The sequence below is a fragment of the Nycticebus coucang genome, chromosome 17 (genome assembly GCF_027406575.1).
Source record: "Nycticebus coucang isolate mNycCou1 chromosome 17, mNycCou1.pri, whole genome shotgun sequence".
Classification (NCBI taxonomy): Eukaryota; Metazoa; Chordata; class Mammalia; order Primates; family Lorisidae; genus Nycticebus; species Nycticebus coucang.
The window spans coordinates 73694827-73718325 of record NC_069796.1 but is presented as its reverse complement, the minus strand read 5'-3'; the positions used below and the strand labels follow the sequence as shown (position 1 = coordinate 73718325).

The window sequence follows — 23499 nt, the reverse complement described above, 5'->3', positions numbered from 1 at the left end:
CTTCTTGCCATGATTAAACCCGAGACCATCTGCCTGGGCTTGCCTTTGAGCCACATCACTGCCCCTGCCTTCCAGCCTCTGCAGCTTCAGATCCATCTTCTTCAGTCACATGTTCACAAGACTGGCTTTGGTGCCTGAACTCAGAAAATTGAAACAGACCGTTCCTGGTTCAAGGCTCATGCAATTGGAAAAAAGGTCTATGTATTACCAGGGCTTTTGTGAGAGAGGGATCCCCTTTGCCAAGTTTAGCCCTAAGCAATGGGCTCAGAAACCAACTAGAGCTAAAGACACCCTGCCAAGGAAATGGGCTAAGTCGTGAGCTCCTAGGTACACAGTTATGCCCATGGCTGGTGCTCATAACAGGAATTTCATGAGTGTCTCTGGGAAAGGAAAGACCTTAAACAGGCCCTCTGTCTGGAAACATCTGCCCCTCAGGGAACCTGAAATTGCTGAATCCTGGGATCAATGATAATAGATAACATGTATGAAGGACTTGCTTAGATTGGGCACCCTGGAAAGCACTTTACATGAATGATCCCTTTTAATCCTCCCACAGCAGGTGATACTATTACTGTTCTACAGGGGTCCCCACAGGTCACACAGTAGATGATGGCAGGGCTGGATTCCACCCCAGGATGATGCTCTGACTATGGCCTGTCTGCCCAGGGTCTTTCCAGCAGCATGTCAATCTCCCTTCCCCCGAGGTAAAGATGACTTGCTCCATTGTATAGATAAGGAAAGTGCAGCTCTGTTGGTCTGCACAGCTAAACCAGGTCCTCAGCTCCCTACTTTAGAGTCCGTTTTCTCTCTCTTGACTAGATTAAACTTTTTGGCCTTCCATAAAAAGAACCATGGGGGATGAGGTGGGTAGTAAAGTAAAAGCATGACAGAGGGAAAAAATTTCTACAAAGGAAAAAGAGAAGTGTAATGTTACAGATGATTACATGTGCTACTCGAGACAACAGTCTGAAACAGAAATGAACTGGTTAAGATTGGGGTGTCCCCAGGAGGACTGGAAGGAGCAACCGTGTCTGGCTATGGATAGCTGATTTTCAGTTCTGGAAGCTTCTAGGGGAAAGAGTCATTAGTGAAGTCACATATTGAGGAATTGCAGCTGGGCCTTCGACAATATGTCTATCTAATACATGCCAGGCCAAAGAGATTGACAGAATCCTTCACAATGAAAAGAAAAAAAGGGAAAAAAGGCAGGAAAAAAATGTTTTTGTTAATTATTCAGTTTTCAGACCTCCTTCAAGAGAAGTCTCTCAGATCTGCTGATGGCAGAGGGGACTCTCCATTTGATAAGCAGGATGGGGTTGCTAACAGGAAGTCTTAACTCCTTTAAATGAACGTGACTTAACTCCACGTGACTGAATGGAGCTGGGGAGATGAAATGAGTGCTCAGAGACAGAGTCTAAGTTGCTATCGAAGAAGTGGCAGATCATCAAGATTCTGGGTTTCCTAATTCTTCTCAGGAACAAATGAATGAGAAAAATCCATCCTACTTGAGAAGGCACACAGGGAAATGTGACTTGCCAAAAGGATATTTGGAGGCAACAGAAATGGGTCACTGGAGACCAAGAGACTGATGACAGACAAGTCAGACTTTGGGGGAGAAAAGGTGAGAGGGAAAGAAGATGGGAGCAGAGACTTCCTATTAATATTGAGAAGGCCTAATGCCTGAAGCGTGAGGTCTTCTGAGCCTGACCTCATTTCCTCTCAACTCAGGAGGAAAAGAGTGTGTGGCTGGTATAATTCAGATAGCTGTGGCTCACTGGGACTTTCCAGGCAGGAGGTAAGGAGCAACAGAATAAGAGGATGCAGGTGCCTCTGCTTCTGAGTTCCGAGGGGCACAGCAAGGGAGGGAAAGGAGCTGGCAGGAGACAGGGAGGCCAGCTAATTACCAATTATAGGCCCGTTGCAAACACAAAGGCTCTACCTGAATGATAAATGTTATTACTCCAGCTCCATTTTGCCAGCTGCAATGTTTCTACTTGCAAATTTAGAGAATTCTCCAAGGGAGCAGCAGATTGCTTATCCCACAGAACTTCTACCCTAGTTCACATCCTGACTGGCTGAGGGCTACAGGATAAAAATCTTCCCGGCAAACTTTCTAAAACACAAGTTGCATAACATCTATGCAAATAACATAGAATGAAAACTTCTAAAAAAATATGTAGTACACGTTTTTTTCCTAAACATAGTGATCCATTTTTTTTTACAGTGCTTTTAAACCCATAAAACATGTGCATATTCAGTACCTACTTAGTCCTACCAATCTTCTTTGAAATAGTATTATCCACTTTGATCAGATGACAAAACAGCAGCTCAAAGAGGTACCAAGATATATGTATGCCCAAGGTCCCAAAGGGAATGTGCAAAAAAGGAATGAATAGGGGCTTACAGGTAAGTTTCTGGGTCAAAATTCCCCAGAAACTTGCAAGAGAGAGAGTGTGTGTGTGTATGGGTGTGTTACCAACATATCAGCGTTAGCATCTAAGATAAAGGCCATGGTTCTATACTGGAACAATGTGTTTACCTGTGTGCTCTTTGTTATTAGGAAAGTAACTGTCTTGAATACCCAAAGCTGTGTAATTTATAAGGAAAAGAGCTTTATTTGACTGCCAATTCTGCAGGCTGTACAAGAAGCAGGGTGCCAGCATCTGCTTCTAGTGAGGGCCTCAGGCTGCTTCCACTCATAGCTGGAGGGGAGAAAGGGCCAGCATGTGCAAAGATCACTTGGCAAGAGAGGAGGCAAGGAGAGAGGGGCAGATGCCAGGCTCTTTTTAGCAATCAGGTATCATGAGAACTAATAGAATGAAACTCATTCAATCCCTCACTCTGTAGTGAGAGGAATCAAGCCATTCCTGAGGGATCCACCACCATGACCCAAACATCTCCCTCTAGGCCCCACGTCCAACACTGGGGGATTCAACATGAGACTTGGAGGGCCAAATATTCAAACTACAACAGTAACACATGAATACTGTGGGAAATTTAGAAAATAAATAAAAAAGTAAAAACCATTCATATACACTTACCAGCCAAATATTTTATGTTTAGACCAAAGAAAATCTCTATCTGAATGACCCCCAACCCAATTTTTCTACCGCAAACAGTGTTAGGACAGTGTTACAACCTCTTCTGTTGATGTGTTTTCATCAATAGAAGAGGTAAAAGGAGAAGGAACCCAGAATGGAGAATTGAAAACACAGGCCCTGGAGCCAGAATGCCTGGGCAGAATCCAAGTTCCACCGGGTGGTGGCTATATGTACCCAGGGGAGTGATTCAGCCTCTCTGGTCTTAGTTTCCATATCTGTGAAATGGTGTAAAATTATATCTGCCTATGGGACTGATAATTCACAGCTTGATATTTACAAAGTGTTTATGAGCTGCCTGTAAGGACAATAAAGACCACAGAGATGTTTATTAAATAGAGAGGTTATCCACCCACACCATACAAATGCCAAGCTCCCTTCAAAATAATTCCCTTTGGAAAACTACCCAGAATGTAGCATATACACAAAAGAAGTAGGTTATATCCAATCAAATAGCTTTGCCTGAAGAGCTCTATGAAATGAGACAGCACAATTGAAGGAGGATACAGTGGATTAGGATCTGGCTCCAGCTCTGCTGTATGCTAAGCTCTATGACCATTTGCCAATCACCTAGGCTTTTTGAGGTGTATAAATCTATAAAATGAGCTAACTCTGCCAGCCTCGGGAAATAATGTAGGTGATATCTGTAAATTATAAATCCTCAATCATTAAGGATTGTTTTTCTCTTTGCTGTTATGATTACAAAGATAATAGCCAAGATCTACCTTACTGAGATAACTAAATGTATCAGGCCTGGTCCTTACATAATACCAAAGGTTTTCAGAAAACCCTGAACTGAACAGGTGAAATAGTTACAGATCTTCCAGCCAACTGCTTTAGCTTATTAACATTATTTTAACTTACTAACATTATTTCGTACTATTCCAGTTGAATATTTACTTGGTTCTACCTGTATAAACTAGGGTTCATCTTCCTTGAGCCTCCCCCTCTTCAGCCATAAAATGGGAGGATTTATTCTTTAGAAGCAATAAATACCCTAACCAACGTTGATAATGTATTATAATTCTTTCTTGAAAGCTTCTTCCAAATGTTGCACCCCAGCTATGCAAATATTGATGAGTGACATTACTACAAGTTATGTCAACATTCTCTCTCAAAAGTGGAATGGCATTAAAGCTAAAGAGATAAAGAAACGAAATGAATAGAAAAAAAAGTTTTTTTGAGCTATGGCACAGCTTTTGAATAATATTTGCCCAGTACCAGGAGACACATGGGATTCTGACAGATGTAGATAAAGGTAATTCTTACCTCTAACCTCTCTGGGACTTTTTTTTTTTAAAGATCTTCCACTCAGGGCGGCGCCTGTGGCTCAGTTGGTAAGGTGCGGCCCCATATACTGAGGGTGGCAGGTTCAAACACAGCCCCAGCCAAACTGCAACAAAAAAATAGCCAGGGGTTGTGGCGGGCACCTGTAGTTCCAGCTACTCAGGAGGCTGAGGCAAGAGAATCACCTAAGCCCAGGAGTTGGAAGTTGCTGTGAGCTGTGTGATGCCACGGCACTCTACCACGGGCCATAAAGTGAGACTCTGCCTCTTCAAAAAAAAAAAAAAAAAAAAAAAAAGATCTTCCATTCAAAAGACTATCACAGTATTATTTATTTGGTTTCCTGCAGAAGAGGGGCAGAATGTTGTGTTTGTGTGCCAACTTAAAAGTTAGATTGAGGCGCCTGTGGCTCAGTCCGTAAGGCGCCGGCCCCATATACCGAGGGTGGCGGGTTCAAACCCGGCCCCCGGCCAAAACTGCAACCAAAAAATGGCCGGGCGTTGTGGCGGGCGCCTGTAGTCCCAGCTACTCGGGAGGCTGAGGCAACAGAATCGCTTGGGCCCAGGAGTTGGAGGTTGCTGTGAGCTGTGTGAGGCCATGGCACTCTACCGAGGGCCATAAAGTGAGACTCTGTCTCTACAAAAAAAAAAAAGTTTGATTGAGATCTCTGGGAAAAGCTTGTCATAACACTGTTTACAGCCTGTTCTGAACAGTGGGCCCTAATCCTCCAGAAAGCAAACACTTCAATATACTCCTGGGATGCAATCCCATCTCCAAAACTGGCTTCTCCCAAGCACTTCTCTTCACAGCCATGAAGGGCTCTTTGATGTAGTATAGGGCTCTTTAATACAGTGAGATTGGAAAACTTCAGGTTAAACAAAGTTAAACAAATATGTTTACTGGATGCAGGAATTCTTAGAGCTACGAAATTCCTGAGAGAGTGACAAAAGAGGCAGCGTTTCTCACTTGTGTACCCTGGAATGTGACTGGAAAAATCTGACTTCAATATGATAGAATCAGTCTCTAGCTCATCTTTTAAAAATATATGATAATAGTCCTCAAAAATCCAGACCCATTGATTGTTTTCTGGAAAGCCTTACCAAATTTTATGCTGAGATAGAACAATAACATATAAATAAAGAAAAATCAAGCTTATGCAACATTTATCATTAGGAAATGGTGATCTTGAATGTTCTAATCCAAACCCTTGCATCAGGAGCAACACAGATCCCGTTCAAACCACAGATGCGATGCCTGGGGTGTTCATCTTACCCATCTCATCCTAGGTTTACGCTGCATTCATCCTGCTGACCATTACTCTACACGTCTTTTCCTGATGGGAGTAAGACACTGGCAGCAAGACTCTTTAAAATAACATTGTAAAAGGAATTGAGAAATAAAATAATTATGAGGAATAAAGAGTATTCTTGCAAAGGTAATTGGAAAGTGCCTACACAGACTGAGGAAAGACCTAACAAAATGAATCTTAGTTCATTTAATAAACTGTTCAACTATGCATTTTGATGATAGGGTGGTGAATCTCTAGGAAAACATCTTTTGGCTACTGGGCTTAGAGGAACCCCAGGTGTCCTTGGGCCGAGGTCAGAAGGAGAAGAAGAGCAATGTACATAGATCACGATCAGCTCAGCCATTCAGTGCTCAGGCTTTCCTGAAAGACCAAAGGAAGGGCAAGTCCAGCCATAAATTAAGTCTGTGGAGAAGGGAAAGAGCAGAGCTGATGGCTCTCAATCGTTACCCTGTCCATCACCTGCCCCTGGGCTGAGCTATCACCTTTTATGAAATCAGTGGAGTTCTTCAGCTGAGTTACAGCCATGCCCTCTTTCCAGCCCCATTAGTTACTCAGTAAGTGAAGTGTGACCTCTGTGAGTGGTATGAATGGTGAGATCTGTGTTTGCATTTATCTCCCAAGTATGAGAGCCAGCTAGCAAACTGCTGAGAGAGAAAAAAGGAGAAACCCATCTTTACCAAGTCTACTCAGTCTCTGGAATTGTTTTCACAGCCCTCTGAGAAAGTTTTCTTTACCCCTTTGGTGTTTCTGAAATCAAAGTATGCAAATGAGTACCCCCACAGCTAATTGCCTGTAATTATAACTTACACGATATTGTATTCTCTTGTATTACATTATATGTTGCACAATCATAATAATTGCACAATCATTATTATGGTCCCAGAAACATGGCATGGTGGTGAGGAGCTGAGGCCCTGAAGCCAAAGTGCCTGGATTTGAACTCAGCTCTGTCTTCTGCTGTAAATCTCAAAAGGCCAACTCCCTGCCTGTCTTTATTCACTGGAGATAGAGTTAGTCTCGATCTCATGAGGTTGTGTCATAGATTATATAATTCATGTAAAGTGCTGGTTTCTAACTTCAATAACATAGACAACAAATATCACTAGGAATCTTAATAGTAATTAACAGAAAGAGCAGTCATTTGGTATAATTTCAGGTAAATAAGGAAAGCAGAAGAAAAGTCCAATAAGATCCTTTCACTAATAATAATCTGCTGGTTAATGTCTAAATGTCCATCTTTAAAGTATCATCAAATTTAACTTTAGGTCCTGATCTCTGTTAACATGCAAATACTCCAGAGAAGAATAATGTTTAAGTGCATCCATGACCTTCACATTAGCAGGTTTCACTGGGACTCCAGGAATCTCTGAGTGGGCTGCTAAGGTCAATGGCCTACTGCTTACCTATGGGAAGGCAGTGGTAGAGACCCAGGGCAAGTGACCCTGGGATAACTGTAATGAGAATTATGCCAGGATACTTCTACTCACCACACACTTGTCACTTCTTCAAACTCTAAATGACCACTTTAATGTCCATATCAAATAAATACATGCTGAAGAATTAAAACAAAATGAAATGAGATGGTAGACTCCAGAGAATAAATCAGGTAGCTGAGTCTGGGATGTACGGATGGGCCTGGCCATTACTTTTCAGTTTGGGATAGAGAGGAAGTAAAACTTGATGAACATGGTTAATTTCGTGTCCAGCCATTCGTGGAGTGAAGTGAACTTAATAAATCTTCATAAGCTTTGGAGGAGAGCTTTGTCCAGGCAGTGAATACAAAGCTGGTGTCAGCAGATCCCTTTGGGCCCCATGTCTGCCCGATTGATGGTGTAACCCTGAAAATTTATGTAGCTCCTTATGGTTTCAGTTACTCAATGAAATTGAGCAATATCACCTCTGAAATATTGTTTTAACTTATATTTAAAATAAGTGAGAAATTCTCTAAGCAGTATGAGATCATAGTCCTTGGAGAAAAGCTACCAAAATCCCAACCCGTCACTTTAATCCAGCACAACCCCTGGTAGCAGTTGGATGAATGCCCTTTCATTTTCCATCTTACATACTCATATATGTGGCCCTTAACAGTGTTATTTTAAATTAGTTTGTATTTCTAAAGGAACCTAAACACTATATATTGGACAATATTCTAAAATTCCTTTTCTTTCCCCTTTCTGTAAATACAGATCTAGCACAGTCTTTCATTTGTGAGATGGTGCTCCTTAGCGTGAGTACTCTGTAGATCATTTGGCCATTTTCCCTATGAGCATTTGTGTAGTTCGCTATGTTGGAATTTATAAACAATGCTGCAGTTACCTCTTTGCGGGTACTAGGTGAGATTCTTAGCAGAGGAATCACTAGGTTAGACACATGGGTCATCACAAAGTTTTTCACGTTTCAACTTGTTCAGCTAATTGGTGTTGTGGGGAAGGCATCGTTTGTTTCCACGTGGATTTTACAAAAAGCTTTTGCAATGACCCATGTGCAAGCAGAGTGTAATTTATTAGTCAAATCATAACATTTTCAGAGATATTAATAAATATACCAGTAAAACAAGTAGAAAATGGGACTCTTCCAGACAAACCAAGATGTATGATCTCCCTGGACAAGGGTCATGTCTGGCTTTTAAAAAACAAAATGTAACAGATATTAACAAATGTTATCCAAATCAAATTGAATGGGATATTTTTAAGCTTTCAAATTCTACTATCTAAGATTTAACTTTTTCCTCCTCAAAATGAAGGGTAGAATATCAGAAGTTTATGCTAATCCTTGGATCCCAGCTAAATACCTTTCCTTGCTGAAAGACAAAATTCTGTTAACACGGAGCAAACACAGGCTCAGAGTTCCTTTCAATCCTATTTTTGATAGTTTGTAAGTCCCATTCTCCTGAAATGAGGCGCCATTCTTTATTTAATGCCCCATTTCAGTTTCTAGACAGAAATACCAGTGGAAGGGAAAAACCGGCTTCAGCACAATAACTCCTCCTTAATTACCAATCTTATCTCTCCACTTCAAGGTCATCATTTTCTATGCGGTATAGCTGGGAGGAATGAAAAAAAAAAACCCTTTGTGACTGTGGCACTATGGCTTCTGTCATCTTCAATTATTTTCCTTGTGAACTACCCAATGGACAACATCACTCTTTCGCCTCTCTTTTTATGCATACCTGGTTCCTTTGGGACTTTCTAATATTTCACAATCACTTAAAAACTTCAAATAATCATCAAAAAACAAAGTTCACTCTTCATTTCATTCTACAAGTCTCTTGATTGAAAGTCAAAGATTAGCAGCAGAATCTCACCTGTGATGATTTCATTATCAACAAGTAGTTTGCTCCACTGATAGTCACAGGAATTAAAAGCACCAGAGCCTGAACTTCACACCAAAGGAAACTCTAGACTCCATACCTTGACTATGGGAAAAATTCGTAAGCAGTCAGCACTGCTGGTGTCAGGGTGCAAGACAAGTGCCATCAGTTTGTTCACTGGTATATATTGAACCTCAAGCATCCAATATTGAGAGAAGTGAGAAGTTGTAGATAAACTTGGCCTAGTATACCAAAAGCTTGCAGTCTAATGGTGGAACCAACATTGGTGAGTGCAACTGAAAACAAGATGGCAAGAAGCACTAGGAATCCCTAGCCAGATTAGGTGCTAAGAATTTTCCTTCACTAAAAAGGTGTGTCTTTTGTCTAAGGTTTGATGGTTTGATGATATGCGAACACCACTGGCTTTAAGCCAGGGGTAAAAAGGAACCATATGTATACCTATCTTCTTTCTATCTCCATTCACATTTTCAGTAAATGAATTCAATCCTGGATTTGGAAGAGTAACAAAAAGATTGTCTGAAACTCTCGTAGTGGTTGAAAGTGTTGGTTTTAGAGACTATTGCCCGCTTGCATGTCTGGGCTCCATTTAGCTATGTGACCTAGTCATATTGCTACTATTTCTACACCCCAGTTCTATCAGCTGAAAATAGAAGTAAGAATAGTATTACCTTGCATATCCTATCTACATCCCTCACATATTCTGAAGATTATTCTGAAAATCAAGTTACATATTATGATAAATTCTTACACTGGTGATTGACATGTAAAAGGGCTCAAAATACTGATAGTTGTTATTAAAAGCAATGTCTCACATTGTGAGAAGGTTTTTAAAACCTCTAACCTAGCACCTACCATGTGCTAGGTACTATTCTAAATATTTAAATATATTAACTCATTTGCTGGGTGCAGTGGCTTGTGCCTATAATCCTAGCACTCAGGGAGAATGAAGCAGGAGGATCACTTGGGCTCAGGAATTTGAGACCTGCCTGAGGAAGAGACTTCATCTCTACTAAAGATAGAAAAGTTAGCCAGGCATGGTGGCAGGCATGTATAGTCCCAGCCACTCAGGAGGCTGAGGCAGGAGGATTGCCTAAGCCCAGGAGTTTGAGGTTGCTATGAGCTAGGCTGGGGCTGAGGCACTCTAGCCTGGCCAATAGAGTGAGACTCTGTCACAATAAATAAATAAATATTTATGCATATATGTATAAATATACATAATATATTAATACATAAATATATGCATATATTCATATATGAACTCATTAGATCCTATAATACACAATTCTTAGGGAGTTATTATCATTATCTCCACTTTATCAATAAGGGAACCGAGACAGAATGCTTGCCCAACAGTGAGCTAGCAGCAAAGAGATGGTTCAAACCCAAGCTCCAGGGTCCATGCCCTCAACCACCCTACCATTCTATTCTCACCTTCTAAGTTCCTTTGTCCCCATCGCAAGGTTCCATCAATTCCAGAACAGGAATAACTGGGTCAGGAACATAGTGCAACCAAAGACACCTTGACAAAGGCCCCCTCCCTGCGTGGCTGGCTCCTTAGATCCACCCGTATACAGACATGGTCATAAGGAGCAGGCTGCTATTGGAGAAAAGCACCTAGAATTATTCTGTCCCACATTTAAGAGGCAGATAACTTGTTCAGAATAGGTTCTTTGTGAATTTCACTTTCTTAAAGAACTCTATTCTCAGAATTTAAGCAGAATTTAAGACCTCAAATTTGGCTTCAATTCTCTTTAACAGCCCAGGCAATCCTCTGTTCCACTCTGTGACTTCCTGTACTTTGAGTGTAAACATGAAAAAATGAAGAAAGAGAGAATCCAAGAGCATTTTTAATATTTCTGAGGTAGTGTGACATATTTTTCATAATCTTAAAGAATTCAGCATAGCATTTTTTAAGAGATGGGATTTGCCCTGGTGCATTGTTTCTCTAAATCAAATTATATATTTCTCAATCGGATTTACTATGGGGATCAAATCTCAAAACAGCAATCTCACACCCACACTTCTTGGGTTTTATTTACCAGCTCATTTTAGGGAAATCATCGAGTTCCATATGTGGACTTTTCAGTAAAATGCTTTTCTCATTGTCCCTTGATGATTTAATATGGCTGAATTGACCATGATGAAAATATTTTTTTAAATGTTGAAAATAGATCTAAATAATATACATCACGGGGAAATAATATGCTCAACTCTGTGTGTGTGATCTTCTGCCAGTTTCTCAAATAATCTCTCCATATATCCAGAGAAATTGGAAGTGAGATAAAATTCTGTAAAACATTTGAGAGATTGAATACATTAGTTATATGACCTTGGAAAGTGACCTAATCTCCATACATCTCTGTTTCCCATCTATAAAATGGAAACAGTGGGTTAAATTAAATGCACTAGACAACACACAGAAAGCCTACAATTAATATTAGCTGTTACTATTGTTTCCTTTGCTGCTTTTGAGTAAATATTTTTAAAATACAAAAAAACAACTTTAAGAATAGTTATCTCCTTACTCATTTTTGATTAACTTGGGCCCTACCAGAGGCAATTTCTGATTTTCTAGTTTTGTTAGTTGTATTAACTTGCATTAAATCTCTCGAAAATTTCAAGTAGCAGGCCTCAACATCAAGGCCTGAGATGAATAATAAATGGCCCTAGGTTGAAGACAGTTGGTAGCTGTCCAGGGGCGCTGAATGTGCTGTGAGTTTGCCCTGCGATGATCCAGTTTCCTCTGGGGCCAAGTAGGCTCTTTGTCTAGCTGTCAGCTCTGGTCAGGTGCTTCCTCCTGCACATGGGAGCCTGAAGTGTGAAGGAACTTTGTAGATCATTTACTTTACGGGTCACAAAAGTGTCTACCAGGATCAGCAGATCATGTACATGAGTGTAGTTGCCTGAGCATAAGAAGGCAAGGTTGGGGCGGCGGTGGCTGAGAGGCCCTGCCCTATTTGAGGGGCACAGAATTGTTCCTATCACATGGATTGGTACCTTAGGGGATACGGGCCTAAGTCATACCGAAACTCCAGAATCCAGATTGTTTTCTAGGTGGAATCTCTTGATTTTAAAATGATACCAATTAATTTGATTTTTAAGTCACTGTACTGGCCCAGTTGAATATAACCAACCATTTGCCATATCTGCCAGTTTTCACATTCTGATTTAGCCTTGGCATTTTGAATCCAAGTTTAGAACTTTCCGATGATCTGCCCACACAAGTGCAAGTTCCCCAAACAGGAACCATCAGTCTGGGTCAGCAATGCACCTCCCCCGGGAGCAGTTCTTGGCTCAGAGTAAGCACTCTGTATTATTCTCTTTGCTGAGTGAAATGAGATTAATCTAAGGAAGGTTTAGATGAGAAAGTTATGGGTATGGGTTATGAAAGAGTCAGGAAGGGTAGATTAAGCCTATTTAAGCTTTAGGACATAGTATGAGAAAAACATCATGCTGAAAATCAACAAGCTGTGGGGGTTGAAAAGAGGTAAGTCAAAGAAAATGAAGGAGCTTTGTTGGGGCCAGGGCTTGCTTGGAACAGCTGTCTTCAGGATGTAGACAACCCGAAGCACCAGGCATCCATTCTGTTTCTTCATTCGAAAGCTTCATTTGAAATGACATCCTTAGTAAACCTAGGCTGTCAATCAAAGTCTGCCTCCAAACTGTGGTGTGATACAGGCCAAGGCTTTTGAGCCTTCTGAGTCTATTTCTTCATTTGTAGAAATGGACATAATCCCACCTCCATCATCAGCTTGGCATCCAGAATTGGGAATTAAAAGAGATAATGTCCCCAAACCCTCCTGCTCAGGACACAAATAGTTCCTAAAGGGGATGAACATTGTGGTTGTTATTCTAATACCTAAGTATCTAATCCCTCATTGATAAAAATGAGGTTAGGCCATGGAGATCATTTTTTAGGCTTAATTTAGCCAGGAAGTGTCCAGACAGAGATCTTGGTAAGACCATATTATCCCCACTGAATTAAATAGCAAAGTTTAAAATAGCTCTGTTCATAAGCTACTCAATTCCAGAAAGCAGAAAGCATATGAACTACCACATACATCATAGGAAGTCTCAGTATGTTTATTCATTTTTACTTTCATTTCATTTTATATTTTTGAGAGCTTCTTTTAAGTAATATATCCAAATCCAGTAATATATCTAAATAGTCAAAGAAGCCAGTTGAAAATAGGACCAATAGTACTTTACTGCCAGGGAGTTTCCTTGACAATGAGCTTGTTCTATCCCCAAGGTGTGACTGGGGAAAGACAAGGGAAGGCAAATTGTAGACAGGTTGGAGGGAACCTCCGTATAGCCCTAGCCATATATCAGGCTGATAAGTAAGACTCAGGCAGAGTGGAATTTAAATGAAACAACTCTGTGTACAAAGAAAAAGGTTATCTCTACTCTTGGGATGAGTAGAGCCGAATAATTTCCATCAGGAACTGCAAAGCTCTATAAACTTCAATAACACATTCATACCCTCCTAAAACACTAATGAAATTGTAAAAGTGTGGTTGTCCTTTAAATGTTTGTGCCTGAAGTTATGACCTGTTTCAAATGACAGGGAACTAGAGACAAGACTTTAATGGTTATGAATGCATTTAGAAAGAAGCCTTGCTGTCTAATGAGACTTGAGCAAGCGCTACAATTGAGGAACAATTTACTACCAAGAAATCAATTTGAAAATTCCATATAAGATTATCACCCATTAAATTGTCTTTCTTCAAAACAAAGGCCCTAAAACATTACTTCTGGACAAGGAATTTTACAAACAATAAATGCTAATTAAGTAATCTAAGAAGTTACTCCTAGAAAAAAAATCTCAACACTCCGGTTATTTTGCTGCTGCTGCTACAGCTACTCTGCTACACTTGGTCCTCCTTCCTTTAAGGAAAGCTATGTAGCATTGGACAGTAATTGGACCACTCTCTTTCCCTACCACCTTCGTCTGTTATGGGTATAAGGCAACGTTAATGAACGTGTACAGACAAGGTGGCACATGAACAACTCTGTTTATGATGTAATGAGTGTAAGTGGACAGAAAGTGTTGATTATTGAAAAAAATTATTAAGGTAGTAAGGAAAATGCTGATATCTCAATAAGACCCTAAGAAAACATGTGACACACACATACACACACCAAAAGACAAATTTGTGTGTGGCGAAGACAACTGAAGACCCTTTTGTAAGCCAAGCAACAATCCTGAGAGTGAACAGATAACAATGAGAAAGACCGTGCAAATAAGAGCTGCCCCGCAGCCAGGGAGGCCAATATATTTTGATATCAAAAACAAAAAATGCCCCTGCCTTCGGCTGAATGACAGAACGAAAGTCATTGGAGCAGAAGGAAAAAAAAATTACTTTCTTCTTTTCATACTCATGGGCCCTCGTGCTGTCAGTAGAGTAGATGCCTTTTTCTAAAAGAACAAGGTCCCTTGGTCATTCTCCAGTCTGATCTGCTGGGCATCCAGTTAACACATACCCTCTAGTCTCAGAGATCCTGGATGACCTGCCTGGGTGCCCAGTTAACACATACCCTCTAGTCTCAGAGATCATGGATGACCTGCCTGGGCACCCCAGTTAGCGTGTACCCTCTACTCTCAGAGATCCTGGATGTCCTGCCTGGGTGCCCAGTTAACACGTACCCTCTAGTCTCAGAGATCCTGGATGACCTGCCTGGGCACCCCAGTTAGCGTGTACCCTCTACTCTCAGAGATCCTGGATGACCTGCCTGGGTGCCCAGTTAACACATACCCTCTAGTCTCAGAGATCCTGGATGACCTGCCTGGGCACCCCAGTTAGCGTGTACCCTCTAGTCTCAGAGATCCTGGATGACCTGCCTGGGCGCCCAGTTAACACGTACCCTCTAGTCTCAGAGATCCTGGATGACCTGCCTGGGCACCCCAGTTAGCACGTACCCTCTAGTCTCAGAGATCATGGATGACCTGCCTGGGCACCCCAGTTAACACATACCCTCTAGTCTCAGAGATCCTGGATGACCTGCCTGGGTGCCCAGTTTACACGTACCCTCTAGTCTCAGAGATCATGGATGACCTGCCTGGGCACCCCAGTTAGCATGTACCCTCTAGTCTCAGAGATTATGGATGACCTGCCTGGGCATCCCAGTTAGCACATACCCTCTAGTCTCAGAGATCCTGGATGACCTGCCTGGGCACCCCAGTTAGCACTAACCCTCTAGTCGCAGAGATCCTGAATGACCTGCCTGGGGACCCCGTTAGCACCTACCCTCTAGTCTCAGAGATTATGGATGACCTGCTTGGGCACCCCGTAAGCACATACTCTCTAGTCTCAGAAATGATCTGAGACCTTCCTGGGGGCCCAGTTAGCACGTACCCTCTAGTCTCGGAGATTGTGGATTGTACCATCATTCTAGAAACGATGACAACTGCAACCCAGAAAACTTCATTGAAATGAAAGCAAGGTATATTTAATAGCCCCGTCAGATAGTAGCAAAGAGGTGAGGCATTGTTTTCACTACCAATTGTCTAGAAAACACTTCCTTCCCTTTATTTTCTTTCCTGGAATTTAGGCTTCCAACGCAGAACCTGTTGCTATGACTTGGTGAACCACTCCACCACCCCTCTTGTGTTGGTTTTACACAATCTAACAAAGGGTTTGAAGTCAATTTTTCCATATGTGTGGCACAACGTTCTTGGCTAATTATAAGAAACTTTAATATTGTGCCCTTTAACTTGAACGCAGTCAGAAAAGAATTGAACATGAGCATTGATTTAACATCGTGTGAAATTAAGCCTGAAGGGCATTATGTCCTCATAAAATATAATTACTTCTAAAGTTTTATCTCAAATTGTCTCAGAGGAACTCTCCCTGGCAGGTAATAAACAGATTTGGAAAAATGTCACTGGCCACATTAAACATCCCCTAGTCTGGACATGGAGGGCAAATTTTTGTACAGCTAAGTGTAGAGAAAATAGCTCTTAGTTCTGGCTCTGATGCCTTCTGAACACCGCAACATGAAAAGGGAAGTGAAGGCCGCATTCTCCAATAAACTGCAGTTCCTAGGAGGCTAGGGTGTGTGTAGAATGCAGTAAAGCCTTAATAAGCATCTAAGAAAGGCATAAAACTCCAATTAATAATCATCTTTTTTTTCTAATCCCCTATTTCTAAGCATAGCACGTACTTGACCTGTTAAACTGGCAGCTCAGGGGCTCCTTTGTCAGTGAAAAATAAGATGCAATAAGGAAATAAACCCAGGAAAGAAGTGACATCACTGAGATTTAGCAGCCGCTCCAGCCAATGAGCATCAACAAAAGTGGAAATACTTTCCCCCAGGGTTTAGCTTGTCATTCTCACTTCCAGGCAAATCATACCAAGTATAGGCAAGTTCAGAAATTGTGCCTTATCAGGATAGTGCCTAGGAGGGAGGGGTGGAGGGTTAAATGATAACCCAGCTGGATGGGCTGGAGAGGGCCAGAGGAACTGGAACTTGGGAGCCTCACCAGATACAGAAGGGGCACCTGCCATTTCTCCAGATAGCTGTGACCTAATAAGTTCTCAGTCATCACTCTAAGTTCCTCTAGGAGTCCCTAGAAATTGCCTGTTTCCCTCAGTCTTACAACAGGACTTCACTGCCATGTCCCTTGCTGGGTCATCTGCTGTGAACATGGCATATTGTTTTCACTGAGAGCTAAATGCTTAGTGCTATCAACCTCAGAGGAGCTCCCTGGACAAGGAGACCAAAAACAGGTCGGTCATGTTTTATAAATCAGGCCTGGGAAAAGGTGAGCACGTCTCCCACCACAGGCAGCACAATCAATCTGTTGATCTTTTTTAAAAAGTTAAAAGAGAGAGCAATAAATCAGCCGTAAGGGGTAGGCCTTTTGCCATCGAACTGTCTTGAGATACAATTTTAAATGACCTTGGAGTGACCTTGCCTGTGTAACTTCAGGGCTCAAGGGAGATTTTCCTCATGTATTCCATGCAGCGACTTGGTTGGGGAAAAAGGTCCCGCTTCTCTCAAATGGCCACTACAAACAATTAAATGTCTGTCATTGTTCAAATCTTCCAGAACCGGGAAAGCCACATGGGCCTGGAATGTGTGTGGTGAGAACATACTGCTCACCTACCACCAGGCCACAGACAGGAAAACAAGTGAAGGCTGTTTGGTGCCGTTCAGAGTAAACATTCAGTGCCATCCCTGCTATTCCATGGCAAACTTGTTCCAAGAACGAAGAAAAACAACCTGCTGACTTGTTGAGTCGTTAAAAAAACAATGCTGGTGCAAAAGTGGAGGGGCCATCTGTGTGCCTGGGAGGAAGAGTAAGAGGATGAGGGCCCAAGGAAAGGATTCAGTGATGTTTGGAATAAAGTATTTCTCAAGAGATTCCACTCCTGTTGATCCACTCAATCATTCCAGAAATTTCAAATCTGGATGATGATAATCCTTGTAAATGATGATTGTGGATTATACTTTATTCAAAGTGACCCTGACGTTGAGATAGAAACAAAGATGCTCTTATCAAAGACTCCTCATGTAGAGAAAAGTGAATGTACAGGTCTAGAGAGCATATTTAAGTGTGAATTCTAACTCCACTACATAGAAGATACATTTCGTTAAGGAACTAAACCTCGGTTTCTTCATCCATAAAATGGGGATAATAATACCCACCGGGCACAGTCATAAAGATTAGCACAAGGGAAAAATCCTCAGCCTGGTACTTGAGACAGAATGGGTCCATAATCAAACATTTAGACTTTTTTTCCTTAAGAAGTAAAAACTTAGAGCTTTTATAAAAAGTCATTACAAATTGGATAGCACCTTTCTGAAATACTATACGTCCCACTGGCTGCATTTCCTTAATTTAATCACTCTGATCTAGTGTTATTCCATAGAAGGAAATGTTCTGTTCTGGCTAATATGATTGCCACTAGCAATATGGGGCTTTTGGCACTTGAAATGTGGCTAGTGTGACCTAGGAACTGAATGTTTAATTATATTGAATTTTAATTCATTTAAATCTAAATAGCTTCATTTAGACAGCATATCAAGTCTGAACCAGATGAATAAAGAATGATGGATTTGGAAATGTAGACATACAAAGGTGTGGGGATCATCCTCAGATCGCCCCCACCCCAGCAGCAGCTCCTGAAGGCAGGCAGAGTGGCTCAGCCCAGCTCTCAGCCACACTAGGGGCTGGCAATTAAGACAGAAATAGCATCAGACAAATACCTCTGAATAGAGGCAAGTTCTGTGACCTTGGACAAGTTTTCTAATTTTTCTGAATCTGTTTTCTCATCTATAAAATGGGGATAATGTTTCAGGTTCAAGGTGAAATGCAATTGGTAATGTCAAAATGTATTGAAACCTGTAAAGCAAGGGTAGCTACAAACACATTTTGCTGTATCCTTAGTTTGTAACATTGGTCATGATTCAATACTACAAAACGTGGCTAGTCTTGAAGAATGAGCAAAGCACCATCTAGGACCCAAATAATTTAAAATGTTTTTTTTCACCTAGCAGGCAGGAATCAATTTGTGTTCATGTCTCCATTCCTTTCAACCCTGGCCCATCTCATAATTTAGGGGCTACATACAGAAGACACATGTCATAACTAGGGAAATCAGTTTTAAAACATGGAACAATGGAAAGCATATTCATACAGCATATATGAGTATGCCTATGTGTACATGAGTAGTCAAAATTATACTTGCAAATAGCACAAGAATCCCATGTGCTGTGTACTTCCTTGATTTGCCTCAGCTCTTAAAAATGCCCCAATAAATCTAGTTGCCACCAAGGGACCAGCTATAAAAATAAAGCCCAGCTTAAATTAGAGGTGAAGCTATTAACATTTGTCCTGCAGCTTTTAAGACTAATGAATTCCTTCCTGGCATTAGTAAACTTGAACCTTAGCTGAAATGGGGCTGCAAAATGTACTGGGGTATCCCTTATTTTGTTCTTCATTGAAAGCTTTTCCTGAGAATGGCTTGATCTAAATTGTTCCATCACAGCTTTCAGATGAAGACCAACCAAGAGAGGATGTAAATACAACATTTCAGTGGAGACTGGAAATATTTTATAAAATGCAAAAATGCATCAGCAAGAAGTGCCTACATGGAGTTGTTTAGTGATGGGGACTGGGTGCCAGCTCCTGTGTGTTGCAGGACACTTAGAGCATCCCTGGCCTCTACCCAATCGATGCCAGCATTATCCCTCCCAGTTCTGACAACCAAAACTGTCTCCAGACTTTCAAAATGTCCCTTGACAGGTGAGAGAAAGGGGACAAAATCACCGCTAACTGAGAACCACTGCTCTAGAGAAGTGGTTCATTTTCTCCTTTGCTAATTTCCAGCTGTGTGACATCGAGCAGTGTTTTGACCTTTCTGATCCTTAATTTCCTTGTGTGTAAAATAGAGATAATTGCACTTTCAATGGTACTGGATTGTTTGTGAGGATTAAAAAAGATAATGCATATAAAGTGTCTGCCACTATGTCTGGCAACTAGTCTTCACTAACTGGTAGCTACCATCACCATTAATTATTTTAACTTTCTAAAGAATTCCAAACAAAAAGGGCACAGACCAGCTGCTTCTCTGCATGAGTCCAATTATCTGGATTTAATGTAAACAGAGAGTAAACAGAGACCAGACCTGGCCAGAGAATCTTCCCAAGAGTTCCCTTCAGAAAATGTGTTGTTACCGCTGCTGGGCGAAAGCGGGATCTTCTCCTAAAATTGGGCTTGTTGATATGATATGGGCACCTTGATACATCTTCAGTAGCTCTAAGAGTGGATGAAACTAAATGCAAAATCAAGTTTAATATCAATAAACAAAACACCATTTCACTAGTGACCAGATACCTCACCAGCCATTGGATGTGGGGCCCAAATGCATCTCCATTCATTTCAGTTGGGTTCCCAAAACCTCACACGTATGTTTGTCATCTTTCCACCTGCAGGACTGAGACAGAGCCTAAGCGTGGTGGGGCAGGGACCCTACTCTGTTTACTGCTGTGTTTCCAGTCACTAAGACAATACCTGATTCATGAAAGAACTCAACAAATATTTACTGGGGGAGCACATTTCCTTCTAAACAGTACCCTGAGTGTTAGCCTGGCACACATTTCCAGCAGGAGGGTGTTGCCTGGCAGCCTTCAGGCCCTAATTTACAGAGCTTAAATTTAGGATTGGTCCTCAGTTCTTTCTGACCATAAAGTAAGCAGGCTAGGAATGGTTTGTCCCTGTCAGGGTGATCTTGTGGGGAGACAAGGGGCTTAGATGTCTGGCCAATCTCAACTTCAACATGCACTCAGGTATGTGACTTTCCACAAGGTAATTTATTGCTACAAAACTTGATTGTCTCCTCTGTTAGAAGTGGGGACTACATCACTAACCCCAAAGAGCAGCCATGTGCACACACTGCCTTGGATATTCTTTTGAATAATCAAATTAGTGTCAAGATCATACCCATTTTACATATGAGGAAACTGAGACTCTCTTAGGCAAGCAGCAAAGCCTATGTTTGATGCTGCAATTTTGACTATCCAAGATCCCATGCACACTGTCTGGCACATAGTCATCAGTCACTGAGGAGTTATTGGATAAATGAATGAATGAATAAAAAGAAGGTCAAATTCAAGGATATTCAGTAATCCTTAGTGTGAAAAAAATGTCTTTATATTCATTTATAATTAGTATCTACTTCCAAGCATCCAACACCTGCTGAGATACTAAACATTGCATAAGAGAAAATGTTTATGGGTGAAATGAAATGAGTCTTCCTGATGATTTAGTCAGGCTCGAGAGAGTTGATTTCAGGAATCAGCTTGACTGCAAATGAACCTTTAGATGTCCTCTTGTCAGAAAGTCTTGTTTTTTTTTTTTAATGTGTAGTATACTCTATTTGCTAGGATTTTATTGAGCATTTTTGCATCAATATTCTACTGTGGTCTTCTTTTCTTGTTGAGTCCTTTCCTGGTTTTGGTATCAGGATGATATTTGCTTTGTACAAATTGTTGGAGAGTATACCTTCCTTCTTAATGTTTTGGTATAGTTTCTACAATATAGGTATGAGCTCTTCTTTGAAGATTTGGTAGAATTCTATTGTAAAACCATTTGGTCCAGAATTTTTTTATTAGAAGCTTTTTTTATTGTTGTTGCAATTTCAGTGCTTAATACTGGTCTGTTCAAGAGTTCTATTTCTTCTTGGTTAAGTCTAGGCAGGTAGTATCATCCCAGGTATTGGTCCATTTCTTCCACATTTTCAGATTTCTGGGCATGGAGTTTTTTGCAGTATTCAGTGATGATCCTTTCTTTTTCCATTTCTTATTAAGGTTATTAGGAAACTTACTTTTCTGCTCTTAGTTAATCTGACCAAAGGTTTATCAATTTAGAAAGTAAAAGCTTCATGGCTTCTACTGTTACCCCAAAGTGTTTGTTCAAGTCTGAAAAGAGCAGGGGAGTAAATCAGAGGCAAGGTGAGCACAGCACACATGGGTGGTTTGGAACTCCTGTGTGTAGTTGCATGACCACCTCTGGGGACACTGTATTACAGCACATGACACAGGCCATTTGTCCAGTCCCTGCCTGCCCCACCCCTGTCCCTCTCTATTTCAGTGTGATTCTGAAGCCCATACTCAGGACCTGGAATGACAGGGAGCATTTAATTACTTCCAACCAACCTGCCACAAACTGTCATCTCCCAACATGCTTTGTACCTGGAAGCCTCAAGCTATTTAGATTTAGGACCCAGTTTTAAATCTATTCTTGCAGAAAGGAAAACTCAGAGTTTGCAAAATGGCAGCTAGCTTTCAGATGTGTTTGGTTTGCCTTCAGATGATTTAAAAATTTGGATTCAGGCCTTGACGCCTGTAGCTCAGCAACTAGGGCACCAGCCACATACACCAGAGCTGGTGGGTTCAAATCTGGCCTGGGGCCTGCCAAACAACAATGACAACTACAACCAAAAAATAGCCAGGTGTTGTGGTGGGTGCCTGTAGTCCCAGCTACTGGGGAGGCCGAGGCAAAAGAATCGCTGAAGCCCAAGTGTTTGAGGTTGCTGTGAGCTGTGATGCCACGGCACACTACCGAGGGTGACATAGTGAGACTCTGTCTCAAAAAAAAAAAAAAAATTAATTCAGTTACAAGCATTTAATAGTCGGAGTATTTAACACTAAGTTCTGTCTTCTTCTGAAAATTGTTACCTCTAATAGTATTGGGCCTGGCTTTCATGTGGCAACAGCCACAGTAGCTGAGTATCAGTGGTCCCCTTTATGGCATTTTTCTTTCTGCCAACCATGCCACTGGCCTGCTTCACTCACTTGTGTGACCCTGAAGGTATCTGAGTTTGTAAGCCCATGACAGAAACATATATATGTGTATATTTACATTATCAATACTTGTATCTACTGTGCACTGTGCATGGCCTTCCTTAATTCTTATCACAGCCCAATGAGAAGGTTATGTCTAGTTTCTTCATTTTGTAAATGAGTAACTGAGGATCAGAGAAGTTCAATTGCTTACTAAAGGTCACACAGCTGGAGGGTGGCAGAACTAGGATTTAAACCTGGGTCTCTCTGCTTCCAGAGCCAGTCACTTCCTTCACACTAAATGATTCAGGTGAGAAGCAATTGTGAAGGTGTTGTGGTCCTCTGTGGAGGCATTCCCACATGGAGGTGGGTACTTATTAAGAGTGATTTGGGGGTTAATAAACCCACAAGTTATTAATCACTCCATACATAGTGTTACTGATGGGAATTCCCACTTAGCCAATACAGTTGATGCTCGATGAGCTGTGGCCCCCCTTGACATCTGTAAGACTGTCACTGTCCATTTAAATGATGGGTGCCTTCTTAACTGACTGAGGAGCCCTTGCTGGGGAGAGGTTGGTTGGAAGGCCTCCACGTGAGTCAGCGAGGGTGAGCTGGCAGGGCTCCCGAGGTCACTTGCATCCTGCGGCCTATGGTCTCTGCCAGCCCCTCCCCTCCTCACCCCTGGAGGCTTTCCTCCAGACTGCCTACATCCTCCCTCACCACCCAGTTAGAGGGAAGTAGCCCAGAAAGGAGACCTTGAAGTTGTTTTCAAACACATTGGTAGAAATTTCATAGACAGGTAGATGATTTAGAGGGAAGAAGCAACTCTTTAAAAAATAAAACTCATCTCCACTGTTTGGTGAGCCCAATGTGGCTAGGAGAAGAGGACAACTTCTGTTACAACTGAGAGAGGAAACCCTCCTCAGAGCCAACCATACCACCTCTGGGCTCCCTGCCCTGGACTAGGTCAATATATCACATTAGCCCAAGAAAAGTACAAAGGATCCAGCCTGCTCCAGAGAATGTGTTGCCCCCTGCTACCCTCAAGCCCACTGGGGGCTTAGGCAAAGTCCAAACTCCCTGGTACAGAGAATGGAGGCCTCCTCTCTCCAGACTCACGTGTTCTACCGTGAGTGCGTTCTACCCCCTAGCAAGTCTGAACTTCTGTTGCTTTCTCAAAAGAG

General features: G+C 41.6%; 2 protein-coding genes across 3 annotated transcripts in view; one reads left to right on the top strand and one right to left on the bottom strand.

The window, feature by feature from the left end:
• DOCK2 (dedicator of cytokinesis 2) overlaps positions 1–23499 on the bottom strand; it is a 466833-nt gene that overhangs the window by 179182 nt on the left and 264152 nt on the right. The window lies entirely within an intron of this gene.
• Positions 1–23499, top strand: part of INSYN2B (inhibitory synaptic factor family member 2B) — a 126021-nt gene that overhangs the window by 58180 nt on the left and 44342 nt on the right. The window lies entirely within an intron of this gene.